Raw genomic sequence first — 14,277 nt, forward strand, 5'->3', positions numbered from 1 at the left:
GGAAGACGGTAAGCTTTTGTGTGGGTATAGAGGGGTTTACAGTGTGGATGTAGCAGAGCTGTGTGTACGAGGTGTGCGGAGCAGAGCCGCGTGTGTATGAGGTGTGCGGAGCTGTGTGTGCGAGGTGTACGGAGCAGAGCCGCGTGTGTGCGAGGTGTACGGTGAGGAGCCGCGTGTGTGCGAGGTGTACGGAGAGGAGCCGCGTGTGTGCAAGGTGTACGGAGTGGAGCCGTGTGTGTGCGAGGTGTACGGAGAGGAGCCATGTGTGTGAGGTGTACGGAGCGGAGCTGTGTGTGTGCGAGGTGTACAGAGCAGAGCTGTGTGTATGGAGCCGCGTGTGTACGAGGTGTACGGAGCGGATTCGCATGTGCAAGGTGTACAGAGGGCAGCCGCGTGTGTAGGAGTAACTATGTGTGGTGTTGTGAATTTGGTTTCTGGGCTCCCCCGGTGGTCACTGGTGGTACTGAACTTGTGTGCTTCATCTCCTCTGTTCACCTGTTTCCATCAGGATGTGGGAGTTTTCTATTTAACCTTGCTCCTCAGTCATTTCTATGCCGGCCAACAATGTTACCAGAAGCCTTTCTGTTGCATGTTCCTGCTCCCAGACTACTATCAGCTAAGTTGGACTTTTAGTCCTAAGTTTGTTTTGCATTTTTGTTCCAGTTCTCTGTGATTGAATATTTCTGAGGCTGGAAGCTCTTGTGAGCTGAAATTGCCACTCTGGTGTCATGAGTTGATATTAGAGTCTTAAAGTAATTTCAGGATGGTGTTTTGAAAAGGGTTTTCAGCTGACTGTGTAGTTCCCTTTTCTGTCTTCCTACTATCTAGTAAGCGGACCTCAATTTGCTAAACCTATTTTCATACTTCGTATGTAAATTTCCTCGGAAATCACCGACAATATATGTGGGGGCTACTGTCTGCCTTTTGGGGAAAATTTCTCTAGAGGTAAGTCAGGTCTGTATTTTCCTCTGCTAGGGTCAGTCAGTCCTCCGGCTGGCGCTGGGCGTCTAGGGATAAAACGTAGGCACGCTACCCGGCCACTGTTAGTTGTGCGGTAGGTTTAGCTCACAGTCAGCTCGAGTTCCCATCTTCCAAGAGCTAGTCCTTTTGTATGCTTTACTACGTTCTCTTGCCATTGAGAACCATGACAGTTTGGCCGGCCAAGGGTTAAAATAATTGGCAGAAGAAAGGAGAGAAAAGAAGTCTGCAGAGAATTTTTTTTTTTTTTTTTTTTCCTGAGTTTGCTCATTAGTTGATTCACTTGCATCTCTGCTTACTGCAGCCTTCGTCTCTCTCCTTCTAATCCTTGAATGGTTCTGATTTCACCTGATAAAAATGGATCAGCAGAGTTTAGCTACATGTTTGAATAATCTCGCTATGAAGGTTCAAAGTTTACAGGATTTTGTAATTCATGCTCCTATATCTGAACCTAGAATTCCTTTACCTGAATTTTTCTCCGGGGATAGATCTCGCTTCCAGAATTTCAAACATAATTGTAAATTATTTTTGTCTCTGAGATCTCGCTCCGCTGGAGATCCTGCACAGCAGGTCAGGATTGTAATTTCCTTGCTCCGGGGCGACCCTCAGGATTGGGCATTTGCTTTGGCACCAGGGGATCCTGCGTTGCTCAATGTGGATGCGTTTTTCCTGGCATTGGGGTTGCTTTATGAGGAACCTCATTTAGAGATTCAGGCTGAAAAAGCCTTGATGGCCCTGTCTCAGGGGCAAGATGAGGCTGAAATATACTGCCAAAAATTTCGTAAGTGGTCTGTGCTTACTCAGTGGAATGAGTGCGCCCTGGCGGCGAATTTCAGAGAGGGTCTCTCTGATGCCATTAAAGATGTTATGGTGGGGTTCCCTGTGCCTGCAGGTCTGAATGAGTCCATGACAATGGCCATTCAGATTGATCGGCGTTTGCGGGAGCGCAAACCTGTGCACCATTTGGCGGTGTCTACTGAGAAGGCGCCAGAGATTATGCAATGTGATAGAATTCTGTCCAGAAGCGAACGACAGAATTTTAGGCGAAAAAATGGGTTATGCTTCTATTGTGGTGATTCAACTCATGTTATATCAGCATGCTCTAAACGTACTAAGAAGGTTGATAAGTCTGTTTCAATTGGCACTTTACAGTCTAAGTTTATTCTATCTGTGACCCTGATTTGCTCTTTATCGTCTATTACCGCGGACGCCTATGTCGACTCTGGCGCCGCTTTGAGTCTTATGGATTGGTCCTTTGCCAAACGCTGTGGGTTTAATTTAGAGCCTCTGGAAGTTCCTATACCTCTGAAGGGTATTGACTCCACGCCATTGGCTAGTAATAAACCACAATACTGGACACAAGTAACTATGCGTATTAATCCGGATCACCAGGAGATTATTCGCTTCCTTGTGTTGTATAATCTACATGATGTGTTGGTGCTTGGATTGCCATGGCTGCAATCTCATAACCCAGTCCTCGACTGGAAAGCAATGTCTGTGTTAAGCTGGGGATGTCAGGGGACTCATGGGGACGTACCTTTGGTTTCCATTTCGTCATCCATTCCCTCTGAGATTCCGGAATTTTTATCTGATTATCGTCACGTTTTTGAGGAGCCTAAACTTGGTTCACTACCTCCGCACAGAGATTGCGATTGTACTATAGATCTGGTTCCGGGCAGTAAGTTTCCAAAGGGTCGTTTATTTAATCTATCTGTGCCTGAACATGCTGCTATGCGGGAATATATTAAGGAGTCCTTGGAAAAGGGACATATTCGTCCTTCGTCATCTCCCTTAGGAGCCGGTTTTTTCTTTGTATCTAAAAAAGATGGCTCTTTGAGGCCGTGTATTGATTATCGGCTTTTGAATAAGATCACGGTTAAATATCAGTATCCTTTGCCACTGCTTACTGATTTGTTTGCTCGAATAAAGGGGGCCAAGTGGTTCTCTAAGATTGATCTTCGTGGGGCGTATAATTTAGTGCGAATTAAGCAGGGGGATGAGTGGAAAACCGCATTTAATACGCCTGAGGGCCATTTTGAGTATTTGGTAATGCCTTTTGGTCTTTCAAATGCCCCTTCAGTCTTTCAGTCTTTTATGCATGACATTTTCCGTGAATATTTGGATAAATTTATGATTGTGTATCTGGATGATATTTTGATTTTTTCGGATGACTGGGACTCTCATGTCCAACAGGTCAGGAGGGTTTTTCAGGTTTTGCGCTCTAATTCCTTGTGTGTAAAGGGTTCTAAGTGTGTTTTTGGGGTTCAAAAGATTTCGTTTTTGGGGTACATTTTTTCCCCCTCTTCCATTGAGATGGACCCTGTCAAGGTTCAGGCTATTTGTGATTGGACGCAACCCTCTTCTCTTGAGAGCCTTCAGAAGTTTTTGGGCTTTGCTAATTTTTATTGTCGATTTATAACTGGTTTTTCTGATGTTGCTAAGCCGTTGACTGATTTGACTAAGAAGGGTGCTGATGTTGCTGATTGGTCCCCTGCTGTGGAGGCCTTTCGGGAGCTTAAGCGCCGCTTTTCTTCCGCCCCTGTATTGCGTCAGCCTGATGTTACTCTTCCTTTTCAGGTTGAGGTCGACGCTTCAGAAATCGGAGCTGGGGCGGTTTTGTCGCAGAAAAGTTCCGACTGCTCCGTGATGAGACCTTGCGCGTTATTTTCTCGTAAATTTTCGCCCGCTGAGCGAAATTATGATATTGGTAATCGGGAGCTCTTGGCTATGAAGTGGGCTTTTGAGGAGTGGCGTCATTGGCTTGAGGGGGCTAGACATCAGGTGGTGGTATTGACCGACCACAAGAATTTGATTTATCTTGAGTCTGCCAGGCGCCTGAATCCTAGACAGGCGCGCTGGTCGTTATTTTTCTCTCGGTTTAATTTTGTGGTTTCTTACCTACCGGGTTCTAAAAATGTGAAGGCGGATGCCCTTTCTAGGAGTTTTGAGCCTGATTCCCCTGGTAATTCTGAACCTACAGGTATCCTTAAGGATGGAGTGATATTGTCTGCTGTTTCCCCAGACTTGCGACGGGTCTTGCAGGAGTTTCAGGCGGATAGACCTGATCGTTGCCCGCCTGGTAGACTGTTTGTTCCGGATGATTGGACCAGTAGAGTCATCTCGGAGGTCCATTCTTCTGCGTTAGCTGGTCATCCTGGAATCTTTGGTACCAGGGATTTGGTGGCTAGGTCCTTCTGGTGGCCTTCCCTGTCGCGAGATGTGCGAGGTTTTGTGCAGTCTTGTGATGTTTGTGCTCGGGCCAAGCCTTGTTGTTCTCGGGCTAGTGGATTGTTGTTATCTTTGCCTATTCCGAAGAAGCCTTGGACTCACTTCTCCATGGATTTTATTTCTGATCTCCCTGTTTCTCAGAAGATGTCTGTCATCTGGGTGGTGTGTGACCGTTTCTCTAAGATGGTCCATTTGGTCCCCTTGCCTAAATTGCCTTCCTCATCCGAGCTGGTTCCTCTGTTTTTTCAAAATGTGGTTCGCTTGCATGGTATTCCGGAGAATATCGTTTCTGACAGGGGAACTCAGTTCGTGTCTAGATTTTGGCGAGCATTCTGTGCTAGGATGGGCATTGATTTGTCTTTTTCGTCTGCTTTCCATCCTCAGACTAATGGCCAGACCGAGCGAACTAATCAGACCTTGGAGACTTATTTGAGGTGTTTTGTGTCTGCGGATCAGGATGATTGGGTTGCCTTTTTGCCCTTGGCAGAGTTTGCCCTCAATAATCGGGCTAGTTCTGCCACCTTGGTTTCTCCTTTCTTCTGTAATTCGGGGTTTCATCCTCATTTCTCTTCCGGTCAGGTGGAGTCTTCGGATTGTCCTGGAGTGGATGCTGTGGTGGAGAGGTTGCATCAGATTTGGGGGCATGTGGTGGACAATTTGAAGTTGTCCCAGGAGAAGACTCAGCAGTTTGCCAACCGCCGTCGTCGTGTTGGTCCTCGTCTTTGTGTTGGGGACTTGGTGTGGTTGTCTTCTCGTTTTGTCCCTATGAAGGTTTCTTCTCCTAAGTTTAAGCCTCGGTTCATCGGCCCGTACAAGATATTGGAGATTCTTAACCCTGTGTCCTTTCGTTTGGACCTCCCTGCATCTTTTTCTATTCATAATGTCTTCCATCGGTCATTGTTGCGCAGGTATGAGGTACCGGTTGTGCCTTCCGTTGAGCCTCCTGCTCCGGTGTTGGTTGAGGGTGAGTTGGAGTACGTTGTCGAGAAGATCTTGGACTCCCATGTTTCCAGACAGAGACTTCAGTATCTGGTCAAGTGGAAGGGCTACGGTCAGGAGGATAATTCTTGGGTGACAGCCTCTGATGTTCATGCCTCCGATTTGGTCCGTGCCTTTCATAGGGCTCATCCTGATCGCCTGGTGGTTCTGGTGAGGGTTCGGTGCCCCCTCCTTGAGGGGGGGGGGTACTGTTGTGAATTTGGTTTCTGGGCTCCCCCGGTGGTCACTGGTGGTACTGAACTTGTGTGCTTCATCTCCTCTGTTCACCTGTTTCCATCAGGATGTGGGAGTTTTCTATTTAACCTTGCTCCTCAGTCATTTCTATGCCGGCCAACAATGTTACCAGAAGCCTTTCTGTTGCATGTTCCTGCTCCCAGACTACTATCAGCTAAGTTGGACTTTTAGTCCTAAGTTTGTTTTGCATTTTTGTTCCAGTTCTCTGTGATTGAATATTTCTGAGGCTGGAAGCTCTTGTGAGTAGTGTTGAGCATTCCGATACTGCAAGTATCGGGTATCGGCCGATACTTGCTGTATCGGAATTTCCGATACCGAGATCCGATACTTTTGTGGTATCGGGTATCGGGTATCGCAACAACATTAATGTAATAATGTGTAAAAAAGAGAATTAAAATAAAAAATATCGCTATACTCACCTGTCCGACGCAGCCGGGACCTCAGCGAGGGAACCGGCAGCGTTGTTTGTTTAAATTTCGCACTTTTACTTGGTTACGTGAAGTCCCGGCTTGTGATTGGTCAGGGCGGCCATGTTGCCGGGACGCGGACCAATCACAGCAAGCCGTGACGAAATTACGTCACGGCTTGCTGTGATTGGTCCGCGTCCCGGCAACATGGCCGCCATTAACCAATCACAAGCCGTGACGTCACGGGAGGCTGGACATGCGCGTATTTTGAAAAGCGCGCGTGTCCAGCCTCCAGTGACGTCCCGGCAACATGGCCGCCATTAACCAATCACAAGCCGGGACGTCACGGGAGGCTGGACATGCGCGTATTTTGAAAAGCGCGCGTGTCCAGCCTCCAGTGACGTCCCGGCAACATGGCCGCCATTAACCAATCACAAGCCGGGACGTCACGGGAGGCTGGACATGCGCGTATTTTGAAAAGCGCGCGTGTCCAGCCTCCAGTGACGTCCCGGCAACATGGCCGCCATTAACCAATCACAAGCCGGGACGTCACGGGAGGCTGGACATGCGCGTATTTTGAAAAGCGCGCGTGTCCAGCCTCCAGTGACGTCCCGGCAACATGGCCGCCATTAACCAATCACAAGCCGGGACGTCACGGGAGGCTGGACATGCGCGTATTTTGAAAAGCGCGCGTGTCCAGCCTCCAGTGACGTCCCGGCAACATGGCCGCCATTAACCAATCACAAGCCGGGACGTCACGGGAGGCTGGACATGCGCGTATTTTGAAAAGCGCGCGTGTCCAGCCTCCAGTGACGTCCCGGCAACATGGCCGCCATTAACCAATCACAAGCTGGGACGTCACTGGAGGCTGGACACGCGCGCTTTTCAAAATACGCGCATGTCCAGCCTCCCGTGACGTCACGGCTTGTGATTGGTTAATGGCGGCCATGTTGCCGGGACGCGGACCAATCACAGCAAGCCGTGACGTAATTTCGTCACGGCTTGCTGTGATTGGTCCGCGTCCCGGCAACATGGCCGCCCTGACCAATCACAAGCCGGGACTTCACGTAACCAAGTAAAAGCGCGAATTTTAAACAAACAACGCTGCCGGTTCCCTCGCTGAGGTCCCGGCTGCGTCGGACAGGTGAGTATAGCGATATTTTTTATTTTAATTCTTTATTTTACACATTAATATGGTTCCCAGGGCCTGAAGGAGAGTTTCCTCTCCTTCAGACCCTGGGAACCATCAGGAATACCGTCCGATACTTGAGTCCCATTGACTTGTATTGGTATCGGGTATCGGTATCGGATTGGATCCGATACTTTGCCGGTATCGGCCGATACTTTCCGATACCGATACTTTCAAGTATCGGACGGTATCGCTCAACACTACTTGTGAGCTGAAATTGCCACTCTGGTGTCATGAGTTGATATTAGAGTCTTAAAGTAATTTCAGGATGGTGTTTTGAAAAGGGTTTTCAGCTGACTGTGTAGTTCCCTTTTCTGTCTTCCTACTATCTAGTAAGCGGACCTCAATTTGCTAAACCTATTTTCATACTTCGTATGTCAATTTCCTCGGAAATCACCGACAATATATGTGGGGGCTACTGTCTGCCTTTTGGGGAAAATTTCTCTAGAGGTAAGTCAGGTCTGTATTTTCCTCTGCTAGGGTCAGTCAGTCCTCCGGCTGGCGCTGGGCGTCTAGGGATAAAACGTAGGCACGCTACCCGGCCACTGTTAGTTGTGCGGTAGGTTTAGCTCACAGTCATCTCGAGTTCCCATCTTCCAAGAGCTAGTCCTTTTGTATGCTTTACTACGTTCTCTTGCCATTGAGAACCATGACAGTGTGGCCATTATACTGTATTCAGTATCATGTGTGGCCATTATACAGTATGGAGCATCATGTGGGGCCATTATACAGTATGGAGCATCATGTGGGGCCATTATACAGTATGGAGCATCATGTGGGGCCATTATACAGTATGGAGAATCATGTGGGGCCATTATACAGTATGGGCCATTATACAGTATGGAGCATCATGTGGGGCCATTATACAGTATGGATCATCATGTGTGGCCATTATACAGTATGGAGCATCTTGTGGGGCCATTATACAGTATGGAGCATTATGTGGGGCCATTATACAGTATGGAGCATCATGTGTGGCCATTATACAGTATAGAGCATCATGTGGGGCCATTATACAGTATTGAGCACTGTGTCCATCATACAATATGGAGCATCATGTGTGGCCATTATACAGTATAGAGCATCATGTGAGGTCATTATACAGTATGGAGCACTGTGTCCATTATACAGTATGGAGCATCATGTGTGGCCATTATGCAGTATGGATCATCAGGTGGGGCCATTATACAGTATGGAGCACTGTGTCCATTATACAGTATGGAGCATCATTTGTGGCCATTATACAGTATGGAGCATCATGTGGGGCCATTATACAGTATGGAGCACTGTGTGGTCATTATACAGTATGGAGCACTGTGTCCATTACACAGTATGGAGCATCACGTGTGGTCATTATATAGTATAGAGCATCATGTGTGGTCATTATACAGTATGGAGCATCATGTGGGGCCATTATACAGTATGGAGCACTGTGTGGTCATTATACAGTATGGAGTACTGTGTCCATTATACAGTATGGAGCATCATGTATGGCCATTATACAGTATGGAGCACTGTGTGGTCATTATACAGTATGGTATGGAGCACTGTGTGGCCATTATACAGTATGGAGCATCATGTGTGGCCATATTTTTTTGTTTATAATTATTGTTTATTAAACAGTGTGATCAGCAGTGCTAAATGGGTGTGGTTGGGACGTGGATATGGGTGTGACTAGTTGTGAAATGGGTGTGGTCAGAGGCGTGACCTAAAATTTGCAAACTTTGTCCCTCTTTCCCTTCTTCAAAAGTTGGGAGGTATGCAGAAGGAATGGCTCAAGCTGCCTACTATACAGGTGTAGCGCCCCCACTGTCGCAGGGCCGATGGGTACCCGGTACCGGGCCTCTGAGTCTCTGTTCTGGGGTTGTCACGGTGGCTAGACCCGGTCCGTGACCCTGCTGAGGGGCGTACAATTAAGATGGATGTATAGTGATGATGTTATGGTGCGGTGAAGTGCCGGTTGCAGTAAATAACGAGGACACCAGGTTGCAGTCTCTTTACCTCTTTACTGAAGGCTTCAGGATCCTCAATCCGGAATACGGTTAACCGGGCTGCGCAAGCCTGGCCGGTCCGATGGCACCTCCAGAGTTCCCTTTGCAGGTGGAAATCTGTGCCTACCTTCTAGCGCTTGTGTGTTGTAGTCCTTCCCTGCTAAGCACCACGGGATAGTCCTCACAACTGTTGTGTCTGTTTCTCGTGTTCCCTCACAACTCGATTCTGATGTTCTTCCACGTCCCCCCCAGATCTTATGGTTAGGACGCACCCGTATGACGGGGAGGCTCGGAGCTCTTCCGGGACTCTAGCGTCGCCTCACTCCTGTTGTTACCCCCCCTGTGTCTTCCTAGGTCAATTGGATGAGACAGCCCGCCTATAACTGACTGTCCTGCCGTAGGTTTGAAGTTTATAAAAAGAACCTAGCACTCAACTTGATGCTTTAGAGTGAATTTTTATTGTAGTGGTACTCAAACGTTTCGGTCCTACACCTGGACCTTCGTCAGTAACTACATGTGAGATATAACCAAATGTGATAACAATACAAAAGGAATAAATCATACAGAAAAACAATTATACAAAAAAAGTATATACATAAATGCTGGGAGAACAGAATAGCATCGACATCAAAAAATGGTCCAATGTATCCAGGACTTATAAGCAGGAGAAAAAACCCCCAAGAATCTAGGCTGGTGAGCTCCACCTATGTTTGGAAGTAGGGGACCCCCCTTAAATAGACCAGTGAAGGGTAAAGTACATACCGTACTGTAGAGTATAGAGGGGGGACCAAGGGGTCAGTAGACACACAGGAGCGGCGTCTGTGGATGTGCAAAACGATCCCCCGGAGGGATATGTGAGATATGTAAAACGGTAGGTGGATGTGAAAAAGGGACATGAAGGATTGCTCATACCTTATATGAGAACCAAACCGGGGCGGTACTAAGGGTGTGCAAACAGAAAGAGCAGAGGGTTGGTTACCTCCTCGCCGTGGCACAGAAGAACAAGCTGAGTGCTAGTGTGACAATTACCTGTGGAGACCGTGACAGCTGAAGACCGGTGCAGACGCGGATTCCACCGCTGGTCTGCCGGTAAGGAGTGTAATCGCCGTGATATGGAGGTGGGGCGGGACTGTCAGTGCCGGAGAACCAATCAGCGGGTGACGCCGCTGACCGGAAGTGACGTCGCGCGGTAAGGAACCACACAGTGCGGTTACATGCAGAGATGTGCTGCGTGATGGGCGGAAGTGACGTCCAGTTGTCAGGGTAACAGGGTATCGCACAGTCTCAGGTAACCAGTAACAAAGCGCTATAGTAAAACATGAAGCATGGATGGACACAAGTGCAGGTACATAACAGGATGAATGGACCTAGAGCAGGGGTGCCCGTATAGGATTTTCTGTAGAGGGTGAACGAAATCCATATAAGTGGTGGTCCTACGTTCTATTGTTTTGCCATGTGCCTCGGTGTGAAAAGTGGACTTGGTCCAACGTGACATGCGGAAGTGACACAGATTTCAATACAGTCGATTCTAATGGCAAGAAAGAAAAGCAGAGTTAGCAAATCGTAGGTATACATTATTTAGACGTATATAAACAATAGGATGACTGGAATACACATAAACCAGTGGGTAACATCAGAACATATGGAACAGGCAACAAATGGGGTAGTACATCATCAAATAAAAGAGGCAAGATCATAGTCTCTATTAAGTCCCAGTGGATGAAGTGTTTCCAATGTATGGATCCAAAATGCCTCCCGTCTTTTAAGACGGGCTACCCGGTCACCACCTCTCCTGAAAGGGGGAATATGCTCTATGACTTGGTATTGTAGCTGGGAGACAGTGTGGCCCTGATTGTGGAAGTGGAGGGGAACGGGTAACAATAAATTCTTGCGGCGGATCGTCGATTTGTGTTTAGACACACGGTCTCGTATGGGTTGCGTAGTTTCCCCTATGTATAGGAGTCCGCAAGGACACTTGATTAGGTATATAACCCATGACGAAGCACATGTGAAGTAGTCTGGGATATGAAATGACTTGCCGGACCGGGGATGGTGAAAGGAGGAGCCTTTCAGAACATTGTGACATTGGGCACAATTAAGGCATGGGAAGGTCCCCTTGCGTGGATTCTGCAGAAACCGTTGGCGAGGAGTGGACGAACCTGTTCCCAGATCCGCCCTAACAAGGGAGTCCCTGAGGTTGGGTGGGCGTCTAAAACAGGGGAGAAAAGGATTCTGGAATTCCGGTATTTTGGGGTATCCCTTAGATAATAGGTGCCAATGTTGGCGTATTGACCTATGTAAGATGTACGAGAACGGATGATATGAGTGGACAAATGGGATCCGGTTAGAGGCTCTGTTGGATCGTGGGGTAGATGGGGCTGCAGCTTTTTCCAGTACCGAGGGTGGATAACCCCGTTGGGTAAACTTAGTGGCCATCTCTTGGAGGCGTACAGGTTTAAGTTTTGTATCGGACACGATCCTGGAGACTCTTTGGAATTGTGACTTGGGTACTGAATTTTTAGTGGCAGGAGGATGGAAGCTTGTGAAGTGCAACAGACTGTTGCGGTCAGTACTTTTCGTGTAGAGATCAGTGGTTATGGAGCCATCAGGTTGGAGTATGACCAGGGTGTCCAGGAAGTTGATCTGTGTTGTACTATGGGACATGGTAAAAGAAATTCCGGGCCAGGCCGTATTAAGCCAGTCGAAGAGCACCGTTAGGGCTTCCAACGAGCCCCCCCATATGCAGAACACATCATCGATGTACCGTTTCCACATGATGACGTTGTCGCGGACAAGTGGGTGAGGGTATATCAGACTCTCCTCAAAATCCGCCATATAGCAGTTGGCATAGGGGGGCGCTACGTTAGAGCCCATCGCGGTGCCACAGATTTGTAGGTAAAAATCATCCTGAAATAAAAAATAGTTCCGGGTGAGAATAATCGTAAGTAGATCGACACACAGGTGTATTTGGTCTGGTGAGAGGCCGGATTGGGTCAGGAGTTTGTGGACCGAGTTGATGCCTTCCGTGTGAGGGATAGATGTATAAAGGTCCTTCACGTCCATGGTTACTAGTAAGGAATGTGCTGGGATGGGACATATATCCTTCAAGGTGTTGAGGAAGGAGCCAGTATCCAGGATAAAGGATCTAGATGACCTAATCATTGGGGTAAGGATCTTTTCCAAATAGATTGCCAATGGTGAAAGAATAGAGTCGGTGGATGCGACTATAGGCCTCCCTGGGGGTCTTTCTAGGTTCTTATGGATCTTCGGGATAGTGTAAAACACTGGAGTGATGGGATGTAATTTAGTGAGGAAATCCCGTGTTTTGGGGTCTAGGACACCCAATTCGGTATACCTTGCCAGTGTGTCTGAGATGATTTGTCTGGTTATGGACTGGGGATCATTTTGTAGCTTAGTATAGACCGTGGAGTCATCGAGTTGGCGTTTTATTTCTCGGAGGTAGTCGGATCTATTCATAATGACAAGGGCACCCCCTTTGTCTGCGGGTTTGAAAATTAGGCTGCTGTCATTCTGTAAGCTTTTTAAAGCTTGTCGTTCTATGGGGGAAAGGTTAGAGGGAAAAAATAGCTTCCCCCTTCTGATGTCATCACAAAGAGTTTTGAATGACTCTTTGATGAAGCCTATGAAAGACTCCATGGCATGAGATCCTTGTGGTGGTCTGAAATGGCTTTTAGTGTAAAGGCCTAGGCTTTGTGCTGAGAGGGAGTTGTCTGATGGGACTATAGGAGGCTGAATGGAGGGTAAATCAGGGGAGGTAGAGAAGAAGGCTTTCAATCTTAGGGATCTAAAGAACCTCTGAAGGTCCATTTCTAAGTCAAATGTATGACATTGGTAGGAGGGACAAAAGGACAAGCCCTTCTGCAGGATTTTATATTCAGCTACTCCCAATAGTCTATCGGAAATGTTGATCACCAACGGGGTGGTCGTACCTGTGATCTCGTGATCCTCCCTTGGAACGGATCTCCTCCTATGTCCGTGGCCGCGCCTCGTGGCCTTCTTCTCGGGGCGCGGTGTCGTTTTCACTCTAAAGCATCAAGTTGAGTGCTAGGTTCTTTTTATACAGTTCAAGAAGGTGTGGGAACCTACCTTAGCACCTTCCTTTCCAGTAGTGCACACGGCAATTTTGTAGGTTTGAAGTTTGGCCTGGAGCTCTATACTTCCTCGGCGTTCCGGCCACCGGTTATGCGCCTCAATAGGATGTTGCCTCGTCTTACAGCACGACTCCTACTGGTATTCTCCTTGTTGCGTTGATCTCGTTTCTCACTCAGCACAATGAACCTCGCTTCTTATCCTTTCTTGGGGTACCGCCGCTATATCGTGCAGGCACGGTCCCGTAACGTTCTTCTCTGTTTGCTAGGCCTCTGCCAGGATCCCACCCCTGGCAGGGACCCCTCTGAATCTTCCCCTACAACACCCTCTGCCACAAGGTGTTGCCTGGTTCCAACCCAGTCAGCTTTCTGATCTAACTTCCTGCCTAACCCCCAGTTTTACCAGATTGTGAGGAGTGGCCTAATACATAGAACCCTTAGCTCCCCCTGGAGGCCAGACTATGAAGTGTATTGGTGACTGTGATACCTGGTCAGGAGAACTCCTTCAGTGCCATCAGACGTACCATAGCCCCCCTTAGCGGCGGAGCTCCAGTACTGCAACGACCAGGACTCTGGGGCGCTGCACTGGTACCTGTCCCAGGACAGGGGAAAGAACCAGGACCTTGTTAGGACATTACAGACAGCAAGGGACTATAGCAAGCGCACAGTGGAAGGCTCCCAACCTGACTTGCCAAGGGGATTTCACTTGTTTCCAGGCTGCCTGGACTCCTAATGTACCTGTTGTTGGTATCATGGACTGTGGCCTGCCAACTACAGTAAACCAGGTAAAGACTCTACAACTTGTGTCCTTTACTCATTGACCGGCAAACACCATCATCACCATACACTCTAGGACCCCTGGGGACCCCGCTTCACCTGTGGGAAGCGTCACCATCATTGCTGCAACAACATCCCCCAGAGGACCCCTTTAAAGCAGCGTCGGTCCCCCTATTGAATGAACACCACAGGTGGCGTCACGACAGACTTTATCCCTTTAAAGACCGTTCCCTTTTATAGTGAATCCCAGGGCCGCGGACCGGGTCGCAGCCACCATGACATCCCCTCTAATAGCGACCGGACCCGGTACTGAGCATCCCCATTGCCCTAGTGGGCGACTCACCAGTGTGCCTCCAGGTCCAACC

The sequence above is a fragment of the Ranitomeya variabilis genome, chromosome 1 (genome assembly GCF_051348905.1).
Source record: "Ranitomeya variabilis isolate aRanVar5 chromosome 1, aRanVar5.hap1, whole genome shotgun sequence".
Classification (NCBI taxonomy): domain Eukaryota; kingdom Metazoa; phylum Chordata; class Amphibia; order Anura; family Dendrobatidae; genus Ranitomeya; species Ranitomeya variabilis.